The sequence below is a fragment of the Formica exsecta genome, unplaced genomic scaffold, assembly GCF_003651465.1.
Source record: "Formica exsecta isolate Colony F162 unplaced genomic scaffold, ASM365146v1 scaffold2, whole genome shotgun sequence".
Classification (NCBI taxonomy): domain Eukaryota; kingdom Metazoa; phylum Arthropoda; class Insecta; order Hymenoptera; family Formicidae; genus Formica; species Formica exsecta.
In genome coordinates, this window is record NW_021849297.1 from 3,798,655 (window position 1) to 3,810,713 (window position 12,059).

Here is a 12,059-nt window from a genome sequence, read left to right on the forward strand (position 1 = left end):
TCGTGTAGATTACACGATCGGCAATCCTGACTTGAGGGAATGTCACGCTAAATAAAAGTCGACGACACGAGACCTCCGGTAATTTATGGCGCGGGCATCCCATCCTCTCCGCCACGATGTGCGAACAATGCGAAGTGTATCAGGGCGTGGGCAACAAAACTTTAACTTTCGACTCGATTCGATCGTGATAAAATTCGCTCGTGCATTGCAACTTATTTGCAATTAATTATTATAGTAATTAAAATCGAATCATAATCATGGTTTCATGTATAAGTAACTTACGTCGTTCTGGAAATTTGCATAGTTTTTTTTTTCAGTGAGACATAAACGCTCATCGCATTTAATTTGGTCTTAATACACATGAAATGTACAGAGGTTAGATTTGAATGAATAATATTTGATTATGAACAGACATTTATAATTGATATAAAAAAGTAGAAAACATATTTTGAGTTTAAGTTTTCAATTGACAAATCAGTCTTTCGTGCGAACATTTCATTATTGCATTATAATTGATTTGATTATATTGTAGCGGTATTCTCTCTCTCTCTGTCTCTGTCTCTCTCTCTCTCTCTCTCTCTCGTCAAATCAGTCATGTGCAGGTGCAGTGATATAGGTAATTCGTTTTAGCGTTTTATGATTTCTATATTTGGCTGTTCTGCGCAATTTGTTCAACTTCCATTTAAAACGAAAGTAACGTTTAAATAAGGAAAGGCTCGCGCTAATTGTAAGTAAATAATTCGCGATAACGAGTGCCTCGGAAATCGACCGTCTCACTCTCGCAAAAGCTCTTGAAACAGCGAGTTTTAAGGCATAGAAAAAAGAAATAATTCTTTATGGAATATCTTAAGTCGATCCTTTAAAAGAGAGTTGCTCGCAAAATAATTTTTAATATTCCGCGCACGTCGGTCCTTTTGTCAACCACTGAGATGAGAGTAGATACGCAGCGCGACAAATATTTACGCTACTCCGTGTGCGTGAAAATCCCGCTTGGAAGGATGCAGAAATGGAACGAAACGCGCAAATACACACGGTAGTTTTCGTCGCGATGTGCACGGAGAAAGGAAATTGGAATCCCGCAAAAATGCAAAATCTGCAGCGAGCTCGGGCAGGTAAAATCGCGATAGAAAGCGGCAACGAGAGGTTGTGACGCAAACAGAACTAAAGGGGAGACCCAATTCCTAAGGATCGGCAACCGCGTCGATCGTATGCCGCTGTAATAAGATCCTTTCTCGACGCTCGTTTATCACGCGAGCGGACTTTTTCTCCCATGATATCGCGTCGATCAGCTCGTTTTCCAGCGAGGCGACGCGACGCGACGCCTCGCGTGTTAGCGTCGTGTCTGTCTCTGTCTCTGTCTCTGTCTCTGTCTCTGTCTCTGTCTCTGTCTCTGTCTCTGTCTCTGTCTCTGTCTCTGTCTCTGTCTCTGTCTCTGTCTCTGTCTCTGTCTCTGTCTCTGTCTCTGTCTCTGTCTCTGTCTCTGTCTCTGTCTCTGTCTCTGTCTCTGTCTCTGTCTCTGTCTCTGTCTCTGTCTCTGTCTCTGTCTCTGTCTCTGTCTCTGTCTCTGTCTCTGTCTCTGTCTCTGTCTCTGTCTCTGTCTCTGTCTCTGTCTCTGTCTCTGTCTCTGTCTCTGTCTCTGTCTCTGTCTCTGTCTCTGTCTCTGTCTCTGTCTCTGTCTCTGTCTCTGTCTCTGTCTCTGTCTCTGTCTCTGTCTCTGTCTCTGTCTCTGTCTCTGTCTCTGTCTCTGTCTCTGTCTCTGTCTCTGTCTCTGTCTCTGTCTCTGTCTCTGTCTCTGTCTCTGTCTCTGTCTCTGTCTCTGTCTCTGTCTCTGTCTCTGTCTCTGTCTCTGTCTCTCTCTCTGTCTCTGTCTCTGTCTCTGTCTCTGTCTCTCTCTCTGTCTCTGTCTCTGTCTCTGTCTCTGTCTCTCTCTGTGTCTCTGTCTCTGTCTCTCTCTCTGTCTCTCTCTCTCTCTCTGTCTCTGTCTCTCTCTCTGTCTCTGTCTCTGTCTCTGTCTCTCTCTCTGTCTCTGTCTCTCTCTCTGTCTCTGTCTCTCTCTCTCTCTCTGTCTCTGTCTCTGTCTCTGTCTCTCTCTCTCTCTCTGTCTCTGTCTCTGTCTCTGTCTCTCTCTCTCTCTCTGTCTCTGTCTCTGTCTCTGTCTCTCTCTCTCTCTCTGTCTCTGTCTCTGTCTCTGTCTCTCTCTCTCTCTCTGTCTCTGTCTCTGTCTCAATTTGTTCAACTTCCATTTAAAACGAAAGTAACGTTTAAATAAGGAAAGGCTCGCGCTAATTGTAAGTAAATAATTCGCGATGACGAGTGCCTCGGAAATCGACCGTCTCACTCTCGCGAAAGCTCTTGAAACAGCGAGTTTTAAGGCATAGAAAAAAAGAAATAATTTTTTATGGAATATCTTAAGTCGATCCTTTAAAAGAGAGTTGCTCGCAAAATAACAATAGAAGATGGAAGATTTTCTTGTATTATATTTTATCGATAGAGTGAATGCACACAATAGTTATTTAAACTTGTATAAAATATATACGTATATTTAAATCACGCCGTAATTCATTGACGATGCTTTTTCTTTTTTTTTTGTTTCCCATTTGGATAAAGTACTTTTATGTTATTTGTTTCGTTTCGTTGACACTTAAACGATGATACATTCGCGAATACGCTGCTAGCATTTATTGTTCTTCTCTTAATTCCTTCAATATTTGAACATGACAGAGAGAATGCTTGTTTGTCGTGTGCTTGTCTGTCTTTTAAAATTGATATAGTGAGATTGCATTATCGTTTTCCGTCTATGCTCATATTTTATCCGATATTCGTTCCACTTATTTTACGACATAAAATCTATGCTTTTAGCATACGTAGCTTACGCATCTTTTCCATATGAGAAAATTTTGAAATGTGTTATAAAAAATGCACTATTTTTTTTTTTTATTGGTTTTGTTGATCATTGTACATATAGGACGGCAAATATCTGCAATTTTTAGTTTATAATCAATTTTAAAAGGGCGTAATTTCAAAAGTTCGCCATTTTTTCGTTAAAAATGTTGTTTTAAAAGTATAAAAAAAACTTCTAAAATTTTATAAATTTTTTTTTTTTACGGAATGCTATATAAATTAACATAGTTTGATTTCTATCAAAACATTTTCCATTTTTCTGTATAAAAGAGTCTAGTTTTCTGAAAATTTTATTTTATATGCAATTTTTTTACACATTTAATAATAAATTGTCAACCAAACTTTTGTTTGGATTTCAATTGTAGATTTAAATCAGATAAAAATATAGTAGCGTGAATATATATCGACTAAAGCGATCGGGATAGATACTTCGATATTTCCTTCTTGCTTGTAGTGACAGGACATTATCTTCCTTGTCGAACCTATTATCGTTTTGCGAGGCTTAGCCGTGATACTATTATCCGGAACAACTCGCAGTTCACGTATCCATTACCACGTACACGGTTATCCGCGCGCATCTCAAGGACATAACTTTTTATCGTTGTTCAGTGAGCTATACTATTATGGCAATTATTACGGATTTCAAGTTTTATTGTCTGTCTAGTTTTTTGCAGTTGCATGGATGGTAAATCTTTTGTTTCTTTAATTATTAAAAATTCAGAATTATTATCAAAATATCGATTAAATAATCTCTGTAATTGTCTTTCTATTTTCTTATTAAAATACAGAGTATATAGTGAGTTTTATTTTATTAATAATACAGAGATATTGTGCAAAATTGCTGAGATATTCTGGTGTTTATATTTATTTATAACAAATTGTATCAACTTAGAATAAATTGATTACACGGAGAATTATATTGAGAAAAATGTTGTTACGTAAAACACATTTACATTTTGAATGAAAAAATAACACGAACCCCTTAGAAATTTATATTGCACGAGTACCGGGTACATATTATCGATTCTAGATTTACGGCTTTTTTTCTATTTTTCTGCAACACGCATAACAGCGGACACATATTACACGGGAATATGGTACACGTCTATACGATTTTATAGGCGAGTATTTGTACACGTGGCTAGTTGTATATAACGCAATTTTGTCGCGTGGACCCGTCGCGGATATTATTAGTTTTGTATTTTATTATCGATATTACAACCCGCTTTTTCTAGAAGCACTGAGAATTCGATAAGATGAAAGGCACCTCGTAAGTGATACAGAAAAATACGACGGAAACGTGATGCTGGTGGAAATATTGGGCACGTGTGCGGAATTCTAAGACAGCTGCTGTATCGCAATATGTAGTTACTACTGCACTAGACTGAGTAATTGATTGCCGAGAATGTAAGAAAGATAACATATGCATTAAACTAAAATTGGGAGACTCAACAAGAAAATGGCAAGTGCTTTAAGCGCGAGTCAATTTATATAAATCGAACAAGATGTATATAAAAATACATTTCCGCCAGAAAATTGTCGATATAACGCACGCATTTTTCTATAAATAGATCAGATTATAGTAAAATTATTTTTTGGAGAATAAAATTATATAATATATATATATTGTTTCGATTTATATGTCTTTACTTCTATCCTTTTTCCTTTTTGGCAAACATGTTTTGCAAGTAAGATGGGCGTTTTTATATGTTCGTTCTGGAAAAAAAAAAAAAAAAAATACGAGAGGGTTTATGGTGCTCTAGCCTGAAAAGGACTTCGGCGAATGATTTATTATTCGACTGACCTCGATTCGGCCAGCGCTTTTCATTTGACTTTTTTTTTATCTTTTCTCTAACCACCATCGCCTTGCCCAACCCACCGCTACCAGCGTACCTTCCGGTTTTACTCCTCTTCTTATTTAAATTTTTCAGCCGTTCTCGTGACATTGTTAGCCCGCTCAGTTTTCTGGACTGATACATTAAACCTTTGCGAGTTTGTTTAACGCTGCAGCTTTGACACAATATCATCGGTGATCGTAAAATTTCAAAGTGTCGAAGAAATTACTGTAACGCGTAATTTCTCTGACAATTTTCCTAAAAGTATGGTTAAATTTTTTCGTATCTTTCAACATATATGAATTTTAAGAATGTTTATTAACAAATTAATAATGCTAAAATTACTATATGGTCAATATATTTTTATGATTTATTTGATTTCAAGTGGAGTATGCTTTAGTAAGAGATTTCAATTTCAGAATTATTTTTAATATTGAATAAAAAAATTGCAAAGAAATGTAACAATTTATTAAATTTTCATCTATAAAAAAATTTGTAGTTGAAAGAAGGTTTGTAAAGCGCCATAGTATTATATGTACCATCTACGAGTGTTTCTTGGAAAGAAAGAAAAAACATACATTCATAGTTTATTTATCACGTTAAAAAGTTTTGGCGATTCCTGGTTGAAGTTATGATGAAATTGCAAAGAATATTTCTTTTATTTATGATTCTTTAATTGAGTTTATTAATCCTGATAACGGGCAAGACGAAAGGCTTTAGTTTGAGCACGTACACACACATTTTCATTATATCCTACTACAAATTTAATGGCAGATGTTGCGATTTATCAAGGCCGCATTTATTATCATAGTGCGAAGCGATTCATTATTTCCGCCATGGGACTCTCGACCAAAACTTCCGGAAGTTGGGCGGAGAATTCCCGAACGAAACTCGGTAAATGCTCGTCAAACTCTCAGGACTTTCTCGCCTGTTTGAAAAATAAAGGAATGAAGTTAAGCGAGGCCGAAGAGAAAGAGAGAGAGAGAGCTCTTCACTAGATCAAGCGTAATTTAGAAATTTAATTTGAAAAGTTTTTAGGATTACGGCACACTCGGAAATGAAATCTGCGAACTCACCGTAAAGTCGTTAGCAAAAATCACACATAACGCGATTGGATAAACAAAAGTTCCTTAAATCGAAAGTTTTCTTTTCCTTTCGAGAAAACGATAAACTTGCCATAGATATATTTCATTTTTTTTACAATATATTTAATTTATTTACAGAGTATCAATGTTTTTAATCTGTACTTTTGCTTCGCTATAATTTTGTTTTGCTATAAATGAGAATTTCAACGGAATAAAGTATGACATATCGAGATTAAGCGAAATAAATTGCTTTGGGTTTATATTAATTTTCGACTTTTATACGCAAATTACACACATATTATGTTAAAATAGATTTATGCATTAATTATGAATAATGTAAATGATATTTATAAAATTAATGTTATGTTAATTACATAACATTTAAGTCACATCGCAGCTTTCGATATTTTTATTCGTAAATGGTTGAAATTTTTGGCTTTATTATAAAGGTTAATTTTAACCATTAATATATTTAAGAATTATGGCAAAGTAAATTATTTTAATTATGCAATTATGTTTCTTATTTTCGGCAAACGCATTATTACACAATTGTTGAATTATATTATTACTATTTCATATTATGTTTATATGTGCAATCCATATTGTTAAAACAATCGCGACAGATAATTTTGCACATATTAATTCTAATTTTGCAATTGCTTACAAATAAATGTAGAACTCAAATTAACCGTACAATTTATAATTATATACATTTTATACTCGGTAATTTAATCATAAAATGACGTAACTCATGCAATTTGAGATTGATAAAGATCTTTCGAATTACAATATATATTACGCGCTAATATAGAATTGTATTTATAGATATAATTGCTAATTAGGTATTATTATTACAGTTTTGTCGTATAGCGCATAATCGTTGCATTTGCGTGGGAAGAGAAATATCGGAATTATCTACGATTTACGGCAAAAGCGTTTCTCGATTTATGAGAGCCAATTTACGCGATGATTAAAAGTTTCTAACGCAGCTGTAAGTGCGAATACGCGCGCGGTGTATGCGGGAATTCGATTAGAGCGTTCATGTCGACGCGCCTAATTCGGAAGCGCGCCCCGAGGTTTTCGATTTCGATCACGCGGTCCCCCTCATACGCGATAACTTCCATATATATGTACATATAGTACGCGCCCAACACCCCACGGCCCTTCCAATTACAGTAGGTTTGCAGTTGCAGTTCCGCCTGCAGTTGCACCCGATTGCGCACACGTAACCCCCGAAATTCGAGAGATGGAATTTATGGCGCTATCCGTTTAACGTCGGACGATTGATTGATCTCTCTCCCCGTTTGCAGTTCTTTCGTCTATTGACTTAGGTCCAATTACAGAACTCGCGCAAATTTCATAATCGAGCGCGCGAAGAAATCTTGCGGGGGCGAAAAAAAAAACACGCATGAATTTAATTAATTTCAATATTAATTACTCTTATAATTACCTTGTATCAAGTAAAATCTTTTATACTTACTTATGTTTTTCTAGTTCACTTACTTTATTTACACACATATGTACGGGTTGAGCATCATATCAGCTGACAGCTGTCATCAGATGACAGCTGTCACCCCACTTTTTGATGCAATCTGCGTTTTTTTGTTCCTTTTCTATTATCGTTCACAATATAATGTACCAACTTGCTCAATAAAGATTATTATTATTATTATTATTGTAAGAGCGTATTTTTCTGATATAGACAAGTGTAGTAGCTATAATTTTTAATCTATTATCGCCAAAAAAATCTTATACACGTGTCAAATGGGCGACATTAAAAGATCCGTAACATAGATAATGTAATTCCCACCTCTCTATTCTGCCGTACAGAATGCGTCATACGAAATATAATTATTGTTGTGTAAGCTCGCGGAGTCAACAACGTCGTAGTCGAGAGCGAAAACGCGCAGAGGTAGCATTTACCTATTCAATACGGCAAATATTCGGCGCGGGTGGACATTCTACTCGTATATACTGCGGCAGTGCGTGTTTAGAAAATAATAATCTTGATTCCCGTGCGCGCATGTTGCATTAAGGTAAACGCAAGCCGCAACATTTTCCGTCCGGCGAAAACCGCCCCTCGGTTATTTTCGTTGCGGCGCTATATCCAGTGATGGGGGGAGAAGGGGAAGAGAGGGCCGTAATTAACTCGCGCAAACGCGACCGAACGGTCTCGCGGAAAATCGCGCGGCACGTATGTACGTACGTCACTGCTCTCTAACTGCATTTCGCCTCGATTCGCAACTGCTACGAAAACTGCATTCTCACGTGGCACGTCGAGGCACGGCGGATAAAAGCAGGACTTTAATTACTTTCTCTCGCGGTTTCGCGGGAGAATGCGAATGTGGAACGAGACGAGGTGATAACGAAAGAGAACGCTGGAAAGTGCAATGAAAATTCTTACGCAGCAATTTCCGAGTCAATCCGCGTATTCGCGATTTCCATTTTAGACTGTACTCTCTTGCAGATTTGCCTTGCGAAATCCCTCGGCTCTCGTCGGGCTTTTGAACGCGCTTTATTGAATGTCGCAGGTGAATGCGGCAAAAGTCTTTCATCTGCCCGGTCAATCGATCAACTGTCAGAAAGATGCGACATGTATCTTTCTCTTGCCAATGATGCTAACTCGAGTTGGATGAAGTTATAAGCGAGGCCCGCGCGTTCACGCGTTCTCCGAATTTAATCTAAATTCTCCGCGCGAGAAATTGGCGTGCGGCGCTATTATTCCGGAAGCTGGTATGAAGTCGGACGTCTCAGTTATGCAAATTAAAATGAATCTCATGCTTCAAGAATGCGTAATACAATATCTAAAGTGAATTTGAAGTACATTTTGTCGTTTCTTCTCGTTTTATACATTGCGATTATTTTATCACACGAAAAACAGTTTTCTTTTAAAATTTATGATCGTCTAATTAAACATTTATAAATGCTCATATAAAGACAAAATTCAATCAATAAACAGTGAACTCTTTTTAAATCATTTTATTCATATAATAGAAACTACATTTAAGTTCTTTTTTGTGTTGTAGGTCAAACTATCGCGCCAAAACGCCCCACCAAATAGCACATATTGTAAGTAGCCAATGATTTTTTATAAAATATTATTTTATGATCAAGATTATTATCATAGAATACGCTAGAAATTAAGATATAATATTGAACACAGATATTATATTAAAACTTATAATTTAATATATTTTGAATCAAATATTAATTTTGCTCTGCGCAAATATATGAAAAATAGTTTTCGTGACAATATTTATTATAGATAGTAATGTTTATTTTATACGTAGCGCATACAATTTTAAAATTATTAAAATTCTTGGATATAAATTTCTATTATGAAACTATTAAAAAACTCATGCGAAACTCAGAAATTAATGCAATTTAGTATTACATATGTAATGCTGTATGTAATATGAACGCTGTTCTGTTCATAATGATTTATGATTTTTAAAAAGATAATATAGAGGATGCAAAATGATTTCTTCTCAGTATCATCGTAATCTAGAGAGTACTCGAGTATAATTTTTAATCTCTTGCGCGTTTAATCTGGCTTGATCCTGAGATGAGTTTAGAGAACGTTTTCTCATTACAGAGTTTGTATATTGATTTTTCCGTGGACCGTCAACTTTAATTTGGTTTTATCCTTCATGTTTAGAGTGAAATAAGAACGGTCGATCTAATGCGGTGGACTGTAAGATTGAACACGTATAAAAAATCGAAAGGATATATAGCCTATAAATATTTAATTAGGTCGCGAACGTGCCGCAGGACTAAAGTCTGAGATTTAACGCAAATTCTTATGTGTAAATGGATAATGAAAGATTTACCATTTGAAAAATATATTCGTCATTAGCTTTTATAGCAATTAACGTTAATTAGAGCAACTCGAGAACTCTTCCATTTTCGATATTTTATAATCCCAAAATTATTGATTATTGTCTAAATTATTATCTAAGACACGCATTATGTACATATAATAAAAAGCTTTATGTTTTTATATATAAAAAAAATAACTATTTGGGAATAATATCGGATTTATATTGTTAAAAGTAAGCTGAACAAAAGGTTATTTTTCTATTGTGAAAATGTCTCGATACAGGAAAAACATTGTTTGATATATATGTACATAGCAGTTACCCGAATAATATCATGCAGCAAAAATATTTTTTATTTAAAAAATATTTGGTATAATGCTTTTATATATGAACACAAATTTAAGCATTGAACAAAAACTGTTAATGCGCCCTATCGATTTTCTGAAATTTAATTTTCTATTTTAAAATTAATGACAAATCGCGTATCTAAAGTCTCAATGAATGAACATTTGGGCAATAATTGTTTTAACGATCATAAAAGGAACAAACGGAAAGTGACCGACGCGGAAGCAGCTGGTACGGTACGCCAAATCCGGTGGGAAGAAAACTGGCTTAATCCTCTTATGTCCGTCGCAGGACCACTGTCGGAAAATGGCGTTCTTTGCTTGACCTTAAACCTGACAGTAACACGTGAGCAGCGCGCGCGTTGAAATACACTAAGAGTTGACGATTTTTCTTTCTATGACGGAGCGGGGAAAAACAAAATTTTTCAAAGTGCAAGTCGAACGCAAAATTGCACGAAAAAAGCAAGTACTTACTGCATAAATATTTATTCGATTAAATGGAATTAGTTCTATGCTACACCGTACTATTTTCATTTTTACAACAATGTATTATTACTTTACGTCATTTTATAATCTCTCTTAATAGGGTGTATAAATTTAATATATAATCTCCGTAAAAATCCCCCGTACATAATTAATTATGATTTGCATTAGGGAGATTAAATATTGATTAACACACATTGAAATCGTCGAATTAAACGCGGCGAGATATAAGGAACGAAAATTTATGAAAAAAAGTGATGGACGTTTTTTTACGTATTTTTTCCGCTTTTATCATAAAGAATTTATAATTAGATGATACTTTTTGTATAAAAGAAATTTAATTTTTTCGTTTTATGTTGAATTTGAGGTCGGAAATTAAGCGAGCATTTCGAAATAAAGCTTTTCGTCGAGCGAACTGTCTTGTTGAAGTTGTTTCAGTTTTACGTACTTCTATTTAGCGGACGCATAGTACAAACTTCGCAAAATAAAGAAAGGAACGTTAAAAGTTAGCAATATTACATGGCGAATGGCTTCTTCTCTTTGTTTGAGTATAAAAGGGTTGACACTAATTATGTATATGACTTCCGTTCTAAAGCGGTATAAAAATCTCTTGCACGAAATAGAAATATATTTATTAAGTAAAAATTTACATATTTTCTAAATTTTTATTTAATTTGGGAAAAAATTCTTTTTTATTAAAAATAATGAAAAACTTATTTATATTATTTCTATTATTATTAAAATAACATTTTTATTAATGCGAATATACGGGATGCAGAATTATTGTGAAGAGAGATTTGTGAAAAATTCTGCGAATCTCGTGCTGTAGACATAGGAAGCATACGGAGTAGGCACTCACAGAAATAACTTTTAAAGCTACGTGGCAGCGCAAACGTGAGTACTTCTCGCAGATGAGACGCAGATCCTGCTGGATTCTCGCGATTTTTAGTGCGAATAGGATTAAAAAAGGTGACATCTTTTTATGAGAGAAACATGCTACATTACTCATAAACGACTTTTGTGTTTCACAGCTAGTGTAATATATAAATTCGATTAATTATTAGTTATATTCACAATTCTAATAGTACGAAATATTATTATATTTTGGAAATATTACGAGAATCTCTTATAATTTACGAAATAGGGGCACATTATAGCAGGTGACAACGTTGCAATAAAAGCAGAAGTTTTTGTAGTAAGGAAGTATAATTGCGTGCGGGCGAGGTTGAAAAATAAATTCTGCGTTTCCGGCAGCTCCCGCGACCGTGTTGCATTAAGTTTGTGCTTTTACTCAACTCTTTTATAATCTCGTTTTATATGAATTCCTAAATTTCTGCGAAACCAGAGGGAACCCAACTCCACAGCCCCCTCTCCCTTCCCCAGTCCGTTTCCTTTCTCGTCGAGACGTCCTAAATCTTATCGCCCAGCAGCAGGTCCGACGAATACAGCCCTGAGGTCGGAATTGAAAACGCACCCGCGGCACGAGATGGCAAGTACGAGAGAGAGATTCGCGAGATCGTGAGGTGAGGAGGGGATATTGGGCAAAGCCATTTCGAAGGGAGAGATTTCCTGGGAGAAAATCGTGCGATTGAA

At 35.5% G+C, this 12,059-nt stretch overlaps 1 protein-coding gene across 2 annotated transcripts in view; it reads left to right on the plus strand.

Moving 5' to 3' along the window:
• The window catches only part of LOC115234522 (RNA binding protein fox-1 homolog 2), a 262,018-nt gene that overhangs the window by 85,757 nt on the left and 164,202 nt on the right, over positions 1-12,059 (plus strand). For both annotated transcript variants that reach the window (XM_029805663.1, XM_029805664.1), the window contains one exon: positions 8,848-8,890. The gene's annotated coding sequence lies outside the window, so the exon portion shown is untranslated. The remainder of the gene's footprint in view (positions 1-8,847; positions 8,891-12,059) is intronic.